Source organism: Mastomys coucha, unplaced genomic scaffold, assembly GCF_008632895.1.
Source record: "Mastomys coucha isolate ucsf_1 unplaced genomic scaffold, UCSF_Mcou_1 pScaffold9, whole genome shotgun sequence".
NCBI classification, from domain to species: domain Eukaryota; kingdom Metazoa; phylum Chordata; class Mammalia; order Rodentia; family Muridae; genus Mastomys; species Mastomys coucha.
In genome coordinates, this window is record NW_022196915.1 from 3,147,805 (window position 1) to 3,162,142 (window position 14,338).

The 14,338-nt window shown below is 42.1% G+C and overlaps 1 protein-coding gene across 3 annotated transcripts in view; it reads right to left on the reverse strand.

Annotated features, from left to right (window-relative positions):
• The window catches only part of Rarb (retinoic acid receptor beta), a 632,162-nt gene extending 622,379 nt beyond the window's left edge, over window positions 1-9,783 (reverse strand). The window contains exon 1 of one of the 3 annotated variants that reach the window (XM_031361094.1): window positions 9,683-9,783. The gene's annotated coding sequence lies outside the window, so the exon portion shown is untranslated. The remainder of the gene's footprint in view (window positions 1-9,682) is intronic. The other 2 variants (XM_031361095.1, XM_031361096.1) reach the window with 2 other exon arrangements.
• Between the last annotated feature and the right edge of the window lie 4,555 nt (window positions 9,784-14,338).

Consider the following 14,338-nt stretch of genomic DNA (forward strand, 5'->3'; position numbering starts at 1 on the left):
CACACACACACACACACACAAATCATTTTTCCCTTAAAGTGTATGCTGGTGACCCCTTTCTTGCTTGATAAAACTCTATCCAGAGCATCCAGACAAGCCTGACTTAGAAATAAGTACTGTTTAGTGTTTGAAGCACTAAGCTTGCTTTATTTGCTACATTAATGTTATAAAAATAACTCGGGCCCACAGTCACCAGCTTCCCTTAAGATGGGATCTGATTTGGACTGCCTCATTGATCCCAGTCATTATTTCTGTCTTTGTGTGAGGTATGATGTTGTTAATTGTTGGTACTTTTAAGTCAACCGTAGTGAATTGGGATCTATTTATATTTATTGCTGTTAGAACAAATAAATAGAAACAGAATACATAGGAAGAAAATTTGGTGCTAAGACAACACACTAATGGGCTGATCTCATGGAACTGGAAGGACTTCAGTTTAACACTGTCATTGCTGGTGTGATGCTAAATGTTCTATGTTTGTAAGGCAGAAAGAAAGCCACCTTCCCCTGCCTGACTTCTTCATTAGTCAAAAGCTAACTTTAATGAATATTGTAACAGTGAAACATTTAATATATTTTATATTCTGGTTAGTGTTTATCAACTTGTTACAAACTAAAAGAAAACAGTAATTGAAGAATTGTCTGCATCAGATTGGCCTGAGTCATGGCTATGGGAGATGATATAGATTGCTAACTGATACAGTAGGCCCAGCCCACTATGGGCAGTGCCAGCTCTAGGCAGGTGGGTTTAGGCTGAAAGAAAGCTACCTAAACCTGAGCCAGAAAGTGTGTTCAGTCACTAAACAGTGTTCCTCCATGATTTCTGCTTCAGTTCCTGGACTGACTTTCTTCAATGATAGACTGTAACTCAAAAGTGTAAATTGAAATAAACCATTTCATCCTCAAGCTGCTTTTAGATAGCAAAATAAAGTAAACTAGAATAGTATAAAATTAAATACAGGGCAAGCCACTGACTTGGGGGTCTTCCCCTGTCAATTGTATTTTACAATATTTTTTAAATTATTGAATATTTCTTATTTAAATTAAGACTTATTCTACTAACAGAAAATTATTAGGAATGATCATGTGTGCACTCAAGACAGGACTGTACAAACTGTACTTATATGTGTTATCTGAGTGAACTTGTACAGGACCAGCCAGTAAGTTGCACTGTACTTTACAAGTTCCCTGGCTCACTCACGAACCATTCTTTGATCCCAGCATGGTGACACACACCTATAATCCCAACACTTGGGAGGTTGAAGAAGGAGGAAAAAGAGCTTTAAGCAAGCCTGAACTATAGAGAAGGACTTTGCCTTAAAAAAAAAAAGCCCATTCATTCATTCAACTAAAAATTCTAATACATGTGATGGGACATAAACTACATGGTGATGTTTTCATCCTAAAATTCCCTGCTATTTCAAATTATCGTTCTATTTGTTAAGACCATTGTAATCTATTTGCTAATAGACTGTCAGACTCACATGACCAATGAATTTGCCTCTTATTCTCTCTTTAACAGCCAACCTTTGGACCGATACCTGGTTCAAGTAGACAATCAATACAGACTCATGGACCTGATAAATAGACCAGCAATGATGAATGTAAATGGGCATCCATCAATTTTGATACATTATTTCCCAGTTCCTCATCAATCACATCCTTGCCCCTCTTTTCTCTAATCCTAATTTCTTCATTAAATCTCGCCCACCTGTTCATACTTGATAAAAAACCATTTAAAGACCTTACATACACCATGGCTTACTAAACAAAAATTCACTATTCCATTCGGTCACTCCTAACGATCGCATACATACATACATACATACATACACACACAGATATGTATGAATGTATGTATGTATGAAATTGGGTCAGAGAGTTAACAGAAGCCCAACTCAGGAAGAGCCTTGAGGATACAGTGTGGCTATGGTAAAAGGCTCTCAGGAAGAGTCAAAGGAGCTTTTGTCATCAAGAGATGATCACTTTAATAAAGTCAGTTGAGTACATGTCAGGCAACAGTATACATGAAACTGTTATTCAGGAAGCAAATGGGCTGTAAACATGTCCTTTCCTTCCTGGCCTTTTCTGTGACTCAAACTAGGATCATTATTTATTTAAAAGTAGGATTCCTTTGGAAGTAAGATTCAGGGCCCTTGTCTACTCTCCTCTTTCATTGCAAGCCCTCCTTGTGAGCAGGATCAGGCTGCTTTGCCACTGTAAAGGAACACAGGATTATATCACTACTTTTGCCTAGGTTAGTAGAATTATTACCTTGTTCATGTCCCTGCTCATATCTCCTACTCAGAACCATCACTTTTCTTTCCAGGCCAGACTCACTGTTATCTATCATTCAGTCTCTCAAGGAACAAAATACATAAATATTTATTCTCCAAACCTATACAGTGGATTGTCTTCAAAAAAAGAAAGAAAGAAAGAAAGAAAGAAAGAAAGAAAGAAAGAAAGAAAGAAAGGAGGAAAGAAAGAGAGAGAGAAAAAAAGAAAGAAAGAAGGAAAGAAAGAAAGAAAGAAAGAAAGAAAGAAAGAAAGAAAGAAAGAAAGAAGAAAAAGAAAGAAAAGCATTTGTAGGGATATCACATAGCCACAGGTGCTGATGTCATCCCAATTGGAAAATTCTGCTGGTTTTCAGGTGTTTTAAGTAATCATACCAGAGAGTCAATAGCGATCTTTCTGTATCATGTTTTCCTGCAAAAATCCCAGCTTTCAGATATACCCGTCTCAACTGAGCACCATGGAACTTGAGCTTATAGTACCAGTGAGTGACATTATCACCATCTGTCATTTCTTTGATGTGTGCCCACACTAATAGAGCCACTGCAGCTTCTGGACTCTCCAAGACCATCTACACATTAGTCTCCATTGTAGGAACTGGGATCTTTGAAGAGGAGCCTATGCTGAAGAACAGAATCAAGAACAGCTGAACTCACATCCTCTTAGCTCTGCAACCATGGCTCATGTCAGTTAACCTGTTCAGTCTTCATCAACTTTTGTACAATACAGGTCACCTAAGGGTGAATGATAAATAGCAGGTCTGGGTCTTCTACCTCAGAATCTGGAATACAGCCAGCATTCAACAGTCATTATTTAGCACCATCCAAGTCATTATTCAATTTTAACCATCTCTGTGAAGATGAACATGTATTTTCCAAATGGCAGGTGAACCCAGCATGTTGCTTTTTGCCTGGCTTGTTACCTGACTGTGAAAACTGCCAACCGGAGGAAAATCACTTTAGAACACAGTTCCTTAAGCTATGGGCTGTGACCCTATAGGAGGGTCACATAACTGGGAGGGAGTCACAAAAATTGGCAACAGTAAGAGGTTTCTGAATGCTTAGCAATACAAAATGTACGATAGACCCAATGTATGTCTGACAGCACTCACCCTGTTGCTTCGTGAGACTTCACCATAGTCTTGGCACTGAACACATGACTTATGCACTTTGCATCCATTATACCATGTGGCAAGAATGAGTGCTGTTGAAACAGCTCAGCTCAAATGAGAAACTATATACATTAGGAATTGCTGTGTCTTCACTATATTTATAAACATCAAGTTGTCTGTTCTTAAGGAAGCATGATGTTTTAATAACATGGGGTAAAGCCCCCTTCATATTTTCTTACTATGTTTCTTACCATATAAACATCAACATTTAATATAACTTTGTACCATATTGCATTAGAAGATTTGATTTTATAATAGTTGTTGAGGGTTTGGATAAGTTGCCTCAGCAAAGAACACACATGCAAGCATTAGGACCTGAAGTTTAGATCTCCACTGTCCATGTACAAACAGTCAGGTACTTGTTACCCCAGTGGTAGGGGAAAAGGGAGGGAGAGACAGGTAGATCTTTAAAGCTCATTGGCTAGGCAGGGTAGCTGAACCAATAAGCCCCAGGTTTAAAAAGACCCTGTCTAAAAATAAAGGAAGACAACATACAGAGAAAGATATCCAATGGTGACCTTTGGCCTCCATTTCCACATGCATACAAGTACACCAACCTGGACATACACGACTATACAAAACTATTCATGTATGTATGCGCATACAAACAAAATTTCTGCAGGACTTTCTGGTTGTAGTTTCATGAAAGATCTTCAGTGAATTTTGTCTCAGAACCATAACAAGTTTTCCAATTTTTAAAATGGCCTTAAACATAAATCTGACAGTTTGTTCCATATATTTATGTGAAGGAATCTTTTCAGCACTGATGAGCATAAAATCAAAGCATCAGTTAACTCTGCACAACACTGAAGAGTCCGTGTCCTGCAGTATCAAATAGCCCACCCCCAAGATCTAGTTTTTATGTAAAAATAAAATTTTAAATAATCACCTAGTCAGTGTGAAAATGTTTTCATCTTTAATAGGTGGCAAAGTTATATATGTACAAAGGGATTTATTTAAAATAAATTCCTTAATGGTTTATTATGAGTAACTGTTTGATTTGTAGCTTGATTTGTACAAACATGGAGTCCTATGAAGCTTTCTTGGAAAGCAGGTCATGACTACAAATAGTTACTAAAGCCTTGCTTTGACATATCCATCAATGTCATTTTCTTTTTTGTTCTACCTCCTATCCATTATTAATTAACAAAAGAGGGAAAAGAAAATAATTTTAATTTGTTAGCTATAAGGTAGAAGTAGTACTGACGAAGACCCCCAACTGTAGAAGAAACACAGACACTGTGGTGGAGAGGTACTGAGAGGCTAAAGGGCCAGGACAAACATCTGTCCTGTCTGGGTCTGTCTGCTCCGAGTTTGGCTGGTTGGTAGTTTGTTCTGCTCTAAGAAGGATGGTGAAAAAAGAAAATGAAAAGAAGAGGGGAAAAGAACAGTGGGAAAGGTAGAGATATACGAGTGTTTAAAGGTATGAGGAGAAAAAAGGGGGAACATTGGGGAAGGAAAGGAAGAAGGAACAGAGAAGGGATAGAAGAAGGATGATCAGGAGGAGACAGGTATCCCAGTGCTGTGCAGAGGCAAAGCCAGAGGGCATGGAGGTCCTTACAGAGGACCACACGCCTTGTGGTTCCAGTGACCTGTGACTCTAGGAAGCTGGCCTAGAACTCTCTTATAGCTGTGCTGCAGTGATGTCACAGGACACTTGTTTGTGTGGTTATCCCAATGGTATCTGTTGCTCACATGCAATAAAAGTCTTTACATCACAGATACCTCACACAGGTAAAGTGTTCTCAGGGTGCTTGTTGCCAAAGAACAGGACCTGCTACATAAGACACTCTGGCAGTGAGTGTTGTTGATGTGATAGTCTCGAGCAAAGTCTGGTCCTATCTCTGAGAATTTTCTAGATTACAATACTTGAGGTAGGAGCACCACCCTCAATGTAGGTGGCACTATTCCATGGTCTGGGATCTTGATTGTCTGAGGAGAAAGCCAGCTGAGCACCAGTATTTATCTCTCTCTGCTTCCTGACTCTGGCTACAGTGAGACTGACAACGCTGTGTGCCTACAGCCATTGATTCCTTGCTACCTTTCAACTGTGAGCCAAATACACCCCTCCTCCCTTCACTTGCTTTTGTCCCAACAATGAGTAAAGTAACAGTTACAGAAAGGGATGGCATTCCACAAATCATTTGTTTCTACTCTGTCCAAAAAAAAAAAAAAAAATCTGTATGCCAACATGTAATAGTCATTTAACAGTCTCTTAATTATATTTTAAAATTAGGTTTTTGGCCAAATGTACTCTGTTTACCTAGAGAGAAAAAAGCAGTTCATCCACCACTATGATTATGTTAATCTCATTTTAAAGTGACAAAACTCATCTAATGTCATTTCTATAAAAGACAAAAGTGAGCTTTGTGAGTCAGCCTTTTGTCACTATGACAAAATACTGAGAAACATCAACTTAGAAGTGAAATGACTTCATTTGGCCCATAGTTCCTCAAGTTTTAGTCAGTATCGTTAGGTAGCCCTACCCATGGTAATGCGAAGATCACTATGGGGAACATGCAGGGTGACAAAACAGGCCATCTTATACAGGTGGAAAGAGATCAGAGGGCAGGGGAGAGAATTACTCAAGACAGGATGAAGGAACAGTCCCAAGCATGCCTCCAAGGAAAGGCAACATTTTATCATCTCAGTAGCTCCCAACAGTCAATGCAGATCTCAGCAGAAGCTGACTCTGTGGGTGGTAGATGTAGAACCCTGCATGGTGCTGATGGACAGCAAAGTATGATAAGGCAGGGATCAGGACAGTCCTTACACAGGTGAGCTGTTTGGGTGACAGGGGGCAGAACTCAATCCATTGCGTTGCAGAGTTCCAGGAAGCTTTTCAACTGTGATTGTTTATCCACATAACTATCTCTGTTGTCTTTAAAAACTGCAGGCTGTACTTAATATAGATTACAGAACCCACTTCTAAGTACTGCGACTGAGTCCAACTCAGCCCTAAATCCATAGTACCTAGCTCAACACCTAGCTTTTAACAATGATCACTGGATGGAGGAATGTATCAAGGATCACTGAAATGACAAAAATCAGGTTTGTGCCTTTAAGAACACTAAAGAACTCCTGTAGGCCTGCTATGAAGAATAACGAGAATACAGAGAAATTGTCACCGTGTAAAACACAGAAAGTGTAAAAGTAACAGCACCAAAGAGCTGGTGTGAGATGGTAAATGCAGCGACAGAACACTGACCCAGAGGGTTCTTTATCCATACGAGTGCACCCCCAAGTTTGTGAACAGTAAACTAGTAAGAAACTGCTCCAGTCTTACACATCACCATCTCCATGATGTAGTCTTTTAATATTTCTCTGTTCAGAAATGCACATAGGAGGCCCTTGCCCTCGCAGGGAGTCTACTCCCAGGTAAAGCTGAATTTGCAGTGTTGTCTCACCCAAGACGTGCCTGCTTGCATGGGGGGAAGAAAAAGCCCTTTCAGTCACTACACTGTTGTGTATGCCTGGCACAGATAAATGGACCCTTTAAAAAACATTCATGTGATTGACTGATCACTCCCAACCACCACATGTGTGGCTCAGCTGTTTTTCTGGCATGTACTTCAGAGGCCTTTTAATACAGTTATTAATTGTTCTCTTTATCATGTGAGTAAAGGCAGTTTTAACAAATATTCCAAGGTTAAGATAATTCACAATCAATTTTAAGATGGCTGAATGATGATTTTTTTTTCTTGAGATGTTAATAACTTAAATGACTGCTGAATTTTGACTTGGGTTTTTTACAAAAATCATCTGTCTTTGCCTCCAGATGATCTGTCCTTGGAAACTCTGAACAGCAGAAAGGAGTTTTGCAGACCCAACACAATCGCTTCATGCTACAATATGTGCTGCTTAATATTTTGTTTGGTTTACCTAAGATTAGCTAGAATAGGGGAATAGAGTCTGTCCATCTACAACTTATATGCATACTGCAGTAAACAACCTGAATAAAGGTAAATAAAACAGTGATGATTAAGGTTGGCCTAATCTATGTTCCCATTATTTTCAGGAAGCTTCATATCTCATGAAGTTTTCGATTTCTTCATTCCTACTGGAAGGATAATCTTCTAAGGTTTGTACCCCCTTGGTATAAGTGTCAAGTATCTTTTTTTTCCCTTGAAAACGGGATATACTATACAATTTAGCTATTCACTTATGCAAATGACGGTAAACAGAATTCTAAAGGCAGATAATAAACAGCAAATGAGGTTATTTTGTTTCACGCTTTATGTTGTCAGAGTTCTGAGCATGGTTTAGTGTTTTCTATTCATGCTTTATATTACCAAATTACTCCCTGATGGTGTCTCAGATGTGCTTTTGTCTGCAAATGAGAGGAAATAAAATACCAGGACATTAACGTTAAATTACAATCGTTAATGGCGTAAATACGAAAATAATTACTGCATCATACCATCAATTGTTATGTGTTCATTACTGAAGTTCTTGGAAAGCCTTCATTTTCTTGCTACAATTATTTTTTTCCTTTATTTTTGTCTGGCTATTTTATAACCCTGACAGTACTTTAACAACACTCAGCAGTTACACAAGCCATTTAATCCTGCTCAAAGCTTCATTTAAACTTCAGTTAGCTGCGCTTTATTTTCGTATATGACTTTTACTTCTTCCTGGCACTCATAGGTTTTTCGGGATAGGTGCAGAAAAGATGTGTCAGAGGGATTGCCTAAAACCAGTCATAAACTCTAAAGAGGATTTCAGACTTACTTTAACACCACGCTTTAAAACACCTTTGGAAATGATCAAGTTTATTTTGCCATAGCCACTGCAATTTTGACTTCATTCTTATTTTTTCTCTGATGTCCTTTTAAAAGTCAGTTCATAATTCTTCAGCCTATCAATCAAGATTCTCCAAATCCCAGTTCTCCTCTCCCCTGGGCGCCTGTCTTCCTCCTCTCCTGTCAGCGTTCTCTTGAGAGCCGGCAGGTGAAGGACCTGGTCTACTCACAAGTACACACAGACAGCATGTCTTTTTGTCTGCTCTACTCTAAAACCTTCACTTTGCCTCTCCCCTGTCAGAGCCAGGAGGAGAATGGCTCAAAATTCAAAAGCTGTCAAAATCGCGAAGGAGGCAGAGAGAGGGTACTCCTGTGGTCCACCTCCATAGCATCGCTACTTGCTGTGTGTGACCACACTCTCACAAATGGCCCACACACACTCACACACACACACACACACACACACACACGCACACGCACACGCACACGCACACGCACACGCACGGGCACGGGCACGGGCACGGGCACGGGCACTGGCACATATGCATCTTCTGTCACCATCACCTGTTCGCTTTCAAAGCCAATTCTAGTGCTAGGTAAAACTTGTCCCTCACAACGTACTTCAGCCCTATTTCCAGCTCTAGGAACTAGGTTATCCCTTGCATTGTTCTTCCAAAATATTCAGAGGCAGAGTGCTAATGCAGTCCTGGTTCCTCCCTCCATTTACACCTCCTTTATAGCCAGTCACCTTGCAAGCTGAGGCCAAGCACCCTTATTGGCCACAGATCCAAGCTCAGAGCTACACAGCCTCCAGGGCTCCGTCCTGGTCCTGCTCTCTCTGCTCACCCTCTAGCGTTTTACATTCGCTCCAACTCATGCTACCAGTTCTCTTGGCCCAGACTATGCCCCAAACTTTTTCTCGACCCCTCTCACTCCCTAAATCAGTACAACCCAGAGGTGCTACACCTGGACTCCCTGTGCAGACTCTCAAGGAGAGATCATCACTGCTCCGGTAGGCATTACATCCCAAGGAATCTGCCTTGGTGAGCTTTGGACAGCACTGGACCCCTCAGGGATGTAGACTCAGCCAGGACAGACCCAATGGGCCAGCAGGTGCAACTTGCATGCGTCTCTCAGGTTCACACCCTTGGAGACCGCGGAGAACAAAGCTGGAGTCCGGGGAGAGCTGGTGAGACTGGAGGCGCTAAGACAATGGCAATAAAGGGAACTTGGAAGAGGACCGCCGCGCAAAGTTGCCTCTGAGTCAGGACAGTCTAGCCTGGCTGGGGAATCAGCAGCTACCCCACTCCCCCAGCCCTGGACCCAGAGCCACGCACGCCAAACCCCCGCTGGGCAGCCGCTGCCCGGATGCCACACAGATGCCCAGGCACACAAACACGGCTTTTATGGCCCGGGACCCTTCGGGTTGGCACTGCAGCCACCGGGCAAGAGGCTCGCGAGCGCGCTCCTGGCTTTACCTTTCGCGGGCTGCTGGGAGTCCACGGCGCGCCGCCCGCTGGCTGTGCCCTCAGCCCCTGCCGCCGCCACCACCAGCCACCAGCGGGAGCCCGGGCAGCTGTGCCCCGCCCCCGAGCGCCAGGCCCCGCCCCCGGACTCTAGGCCCCGCCTCCCCACGCTGGCTCTTTACAACCAGCTGCAAGCTGGCCAGTGGGTTTTTCTTTGAGCTGCCTCGGACAGCTGCAGCCAGGCCACTGTGCTGCCTACAGTCATTACTGCTGTTGATGCCACAGGCTAGGACATCCCAGATTTGCCAAGTGGGTAACCCCCGACCCAACAAAGGAAATCATTGTGATTGAAATCGGTACTTTGTCTGCCAAATATCACCTGTGAGCTCCATAGAAAGCAGAATCGCTAACTCTACCCAGCAGCTACTGAATCTGAATCTCTGAGATCTGGAGCTGCCTGGGGATATTTCAGCACGCTGGGAAAGAGGGTTTCACAAGCATAGCAAAGTTGGAAACTGACTGGCCAAGAAGAGGAAGTAGAAAAAAGTCAGCCCATTGCCCTGTGCCTTCCTGAACCCAGGAGCTGCCCAACACAAAGCTTAACTTAACCTCTTGTAATGCTCAGGAGCAGATTGAGTATGCCCTGGATGTCGTTCATCTTTCTTTATTGACTGTAAAGTCTTTAGACATAAACAGAGAGGGGAGCACATTTACTTTTGATCTGACAGTTCTAATGAGCTCAAGGAAGAATTATGTAAACATTATTAAGTGTAATAAACACATGTCGGCACCAGGCAATCAACTCTGGAAAAAAGCTAGCAAAAGTCGGCCTGAACCACAGTTTTCTTCATAATGTCTTTTTAACTTTACGTTGCCTCTGTAATAGGCCTTTGGCAGTGTTGTTGTCCAGACAGAAAATCATTATCCCAGTAATGGATGAGGCCTTTTGAAGGGAGAGCCACCGGGATATGGAGCACTTTCATTCATAAACGCTGAGAATCCAAGACAAGGGGAGCCATCTCTTTCATTGCCCAGTTTTTGTCCTGGTTTAACATATAAAACTCAATAGAAGTTAGCCATCACTTGCCTTACTATTTATTTATGTTTTCTTCCAGCATCCTCCCATCTCTACGTTTGTTCTCCCTTTTTAGCCCTCTCCCTCCTGCTTCAGATATGATAAACTGATGATCATTTGAGTGGGAGCCCATAGGGTACTTGTCACCACCACTGGCTCTGGGTATGGATTTGGCTGTAAGCTGTAAGTTGCAGCCCGTTTGGAAGCCTGGAGTTTGACCCTCGTGGGAGTTTTCTCACAGTTTCTGGAGCAAGGATGCCTTAGCCTCTTCTGAGCTACTTCATGTTCCTTCTTCATTGAAAGGTTAACTAAGGGCATAATCCCTTAACAAAAGTGACATTTGGAACACAGGAATTTCTGGGTTGGTGTCTTATGGTACAAATGGCACAATTGATGGCCCACAGTATCCTTTTTGATATGAAAAGCTAGTACCTCTCAGATTGGAGACCCTCTTTAAGGACATTGACATTTCTGAAACATAATATGGCTATTGGTCAGTAGCACCTTTTACAAATGGCATGGTAAGTAGTTCATGATACCCATTTGACGAGGACAGCAGGTGTTCCTTCATCTAGAAAGGCTGGAGACTTGAATAATAATGACAAATCCTGTGTCACACTCTGAGGAAGCAGTTAGAAAGAAACACGATGCACCTGAACATGCAAAAAGAAGATGAGAGCAACAGCTACCCATTAATAGGCACTTACAGACACCCCACCTTTGACACATTAGTTTACAGAGTCACTGCTAAGCATGCTACCCTCTGAACTCTAACTAGGAAAGTGTAGCTTCACCTTTTCCTATCTGTCCACTTCCCTTCTCCAAACACTGAGCCAAATCCTGTACCTCATTATTGGGATAAAAAATAAGTACTTGACTTGATTGTTATCAAGATGATCTGTCCAAGAATATAAACTAACTCGGCTTCCTGTCCATGATCCTCAGTGCTGGTCAAGAGAGGGTTAGTAGTAGAGGTGAGGCTTACCCTATCAAGTAAATAAGACAAAGAGAAAGACTAGGAAAATGGGTAAGAATCAAGAGACAGAGGGAGTGAGGAAGAAGGAAAGAAGTACTCATAGCCATTCTGCCTTTGGAATTAACCAAAAGGAAGCTGTAACAGGGGTGGGTGGTAGTGATGACAGAACCCACACTTGCCCAATAGCCTGTCATGGTGGGTTTTCTAAGCTACATGCCACTCAGGAAGACCCTGGGAGACAATCCTGAGGGTTGTTGAGAAATTGTTCCCAGAAGACAAGAGTAAAGGCATTGGAGGGGCGATGGCAAATGGGGAAGAGGAGGAAACTCAGGCCACAAGTCCCCAGCAAAGTGGTTTGGGACTGACCCAACTGACCAACTGTAGGGGAGTATTGAGATTTAAGTAAGGCCTCTAACTTGCTTCTAATTGAAGAAAGAGATTTGGAGATTTGGGTTGCTTTGCTGAATAATCTACTGGCAAACACCCACACAAGAGGAATAAACTTCCAAAGAAATAGCACTTCTTTAGGCTCCAGTAATTCAAGAGCTGACCTTCAAAGAAGAGACAGTGTCTTAGTCATGGAAAGCAATGGGTCTTGGGGTTTGGAAGGATGTGCCAACTAATGCAGAAATATCAAAGAGGGTTATGGGGTACTTGACTGACTTCTGAGTCTCTCTACTTCAATATGGAATTCTCCTGTTCTGCATATCAGGTACCAACTGGGAGGATTAAGCCCCACCCAAGGAACAGAGACTCAAGCAGAGGCAGCTATGGACTGTTCTGTGGAGTACAGTAGTTGGGGCACTGAAGCAAGTGGGACAATGTTAGTTCAGAGAAGAAAGATGTGGGAAGTCTCGGTAGCCCAGTCATGACTCTGTAGCCAAGAGAGCTAGCACCTTCAAATCTAGCATAGAATGAACAGGAGGGGACATATAAAATTATGTAACAAATGTAATCCTGCTATTGATGGCAACATGAACAGAGCAGGAGATTGTTGCAATAAAAGCTATAAGTCGGACACAAGAACATATATCCTCATGTCCTCATATGTGGAAACTAACAAAATTGACCCCAATGAAGTAGAGAGTAGAAGGAAGAGAACAGTGGCTCCCAGAATTCAGGGAGAGCAGTAGGCAGCAGGAGCTACATGCGAATAGCAGACATGGCTCTGTGTAGTTTTGACAGTCTTATAGAGATGTGCAGCCTATTCTTTCAACCACATTCTCTTAGTACCCTCTGTGGCTTCCTCTCATTGAGCTTCGTTGTCTAGGCTCTAGGAGGCATGTTTGTAATATTCCTAAAAGTTGTTATGTGGATAATGACAGCCAACAACAATTAATCTGAGTGCTTCAAAATGGCCAGTGGAGAGGATTTTTTAATATTCCTACCACGGAGACAAGATAAATGTTTGATGTTGTAGATAGCCAAATTTACCCTGGTTTGGTCACTGCCTTTTATATGCAGGTATTTAGATACCACACAGTATCACACAGATAAGTATAATCGTATGCCAGTTGAAAGGAATAATAAAGACTGGATTGTGGTTTAATGAAATTTCTCAGTATATACAAGCAAAGGAAGTCCTGAAAAGGAAAAAAAAGAATGGAAAGGAGAGGAAAGCAAAGGAAGAGAAGACAAGGGGAAGGAAAGAGAAGAAGGGGAAGGGAAGAGAGGGGAGGGGATAAGTGGGAGGGGAGAGGAGGGCAGGGAAGAAGATGGCAGGTTAGGGAACTTTTAACCTCAGAGGTTATGACAACCTTATAAAAAAAGTCAAGCAGCAAGAACTTGCCCACGTTTCTCTTCTCTTCCCAGCCTCTATGACCAAAGAAGTGAGTTGGGCTTTTTCAAGGCAGAAAAGAAAGCTGCACCTAGGCTCCTGATCTTTATGCTGCTGGTGGTTTTTCTATTTACTGTCTGAGGCTGGAGCCCCACCTGTAAGCATGGGCCTCTCTGCCTTGGGGGGGTGGAGGGGGGAGGGTGAAATTGTAAGTTTAGCTGATGGATGTGACAGCGGTAGGTGAATAATTGAAAGTGATAAGAGTCTTGGTAATGGATGTTCTACCTGATAGGAAGGGAGTTCGACACAACCTTCTGACACCTATGATCTGAGAGACAATGAACAGCTCCACATTTACACTGTGGTCTACTGAATTAGTCACTTTTGGAATTATTTTACTCCTGTTTGTATCCTGTAACATGTCTTCAATCAGGTATCTTCCTACCTGAGGAGAGCCTCCACGCCAGCAATCGTTAGGATCCCTGTCAGCATGTTTGTCCTGCCCAGCTATGCTGTCCTCTGGGACATTGAACCTGCCAAAAGACCCAAAGGAAAACTTTGATACATGTGGTTCTTTACCTTTACAAATCTATTTTGCTTTCTTTGAAGGAAAATCTCTAATTTAAAAATATGCATGGGATACAATCCTCTCTTCACTTTCCATATTCAATTTCCTTTAAAAATGACACTTTTAAAGGGATTTCCTTTAAAAATATGTTTCCTTAAAATGATTTTATCTAGCTGGAATGTTTGGTGATGAGTTTATAGGCTCAGCAATTCAGGAGACTGGTGTTATCTTTATAAGGAAATGATCGTTGAAATCACCAGAAGGGAAAAGCC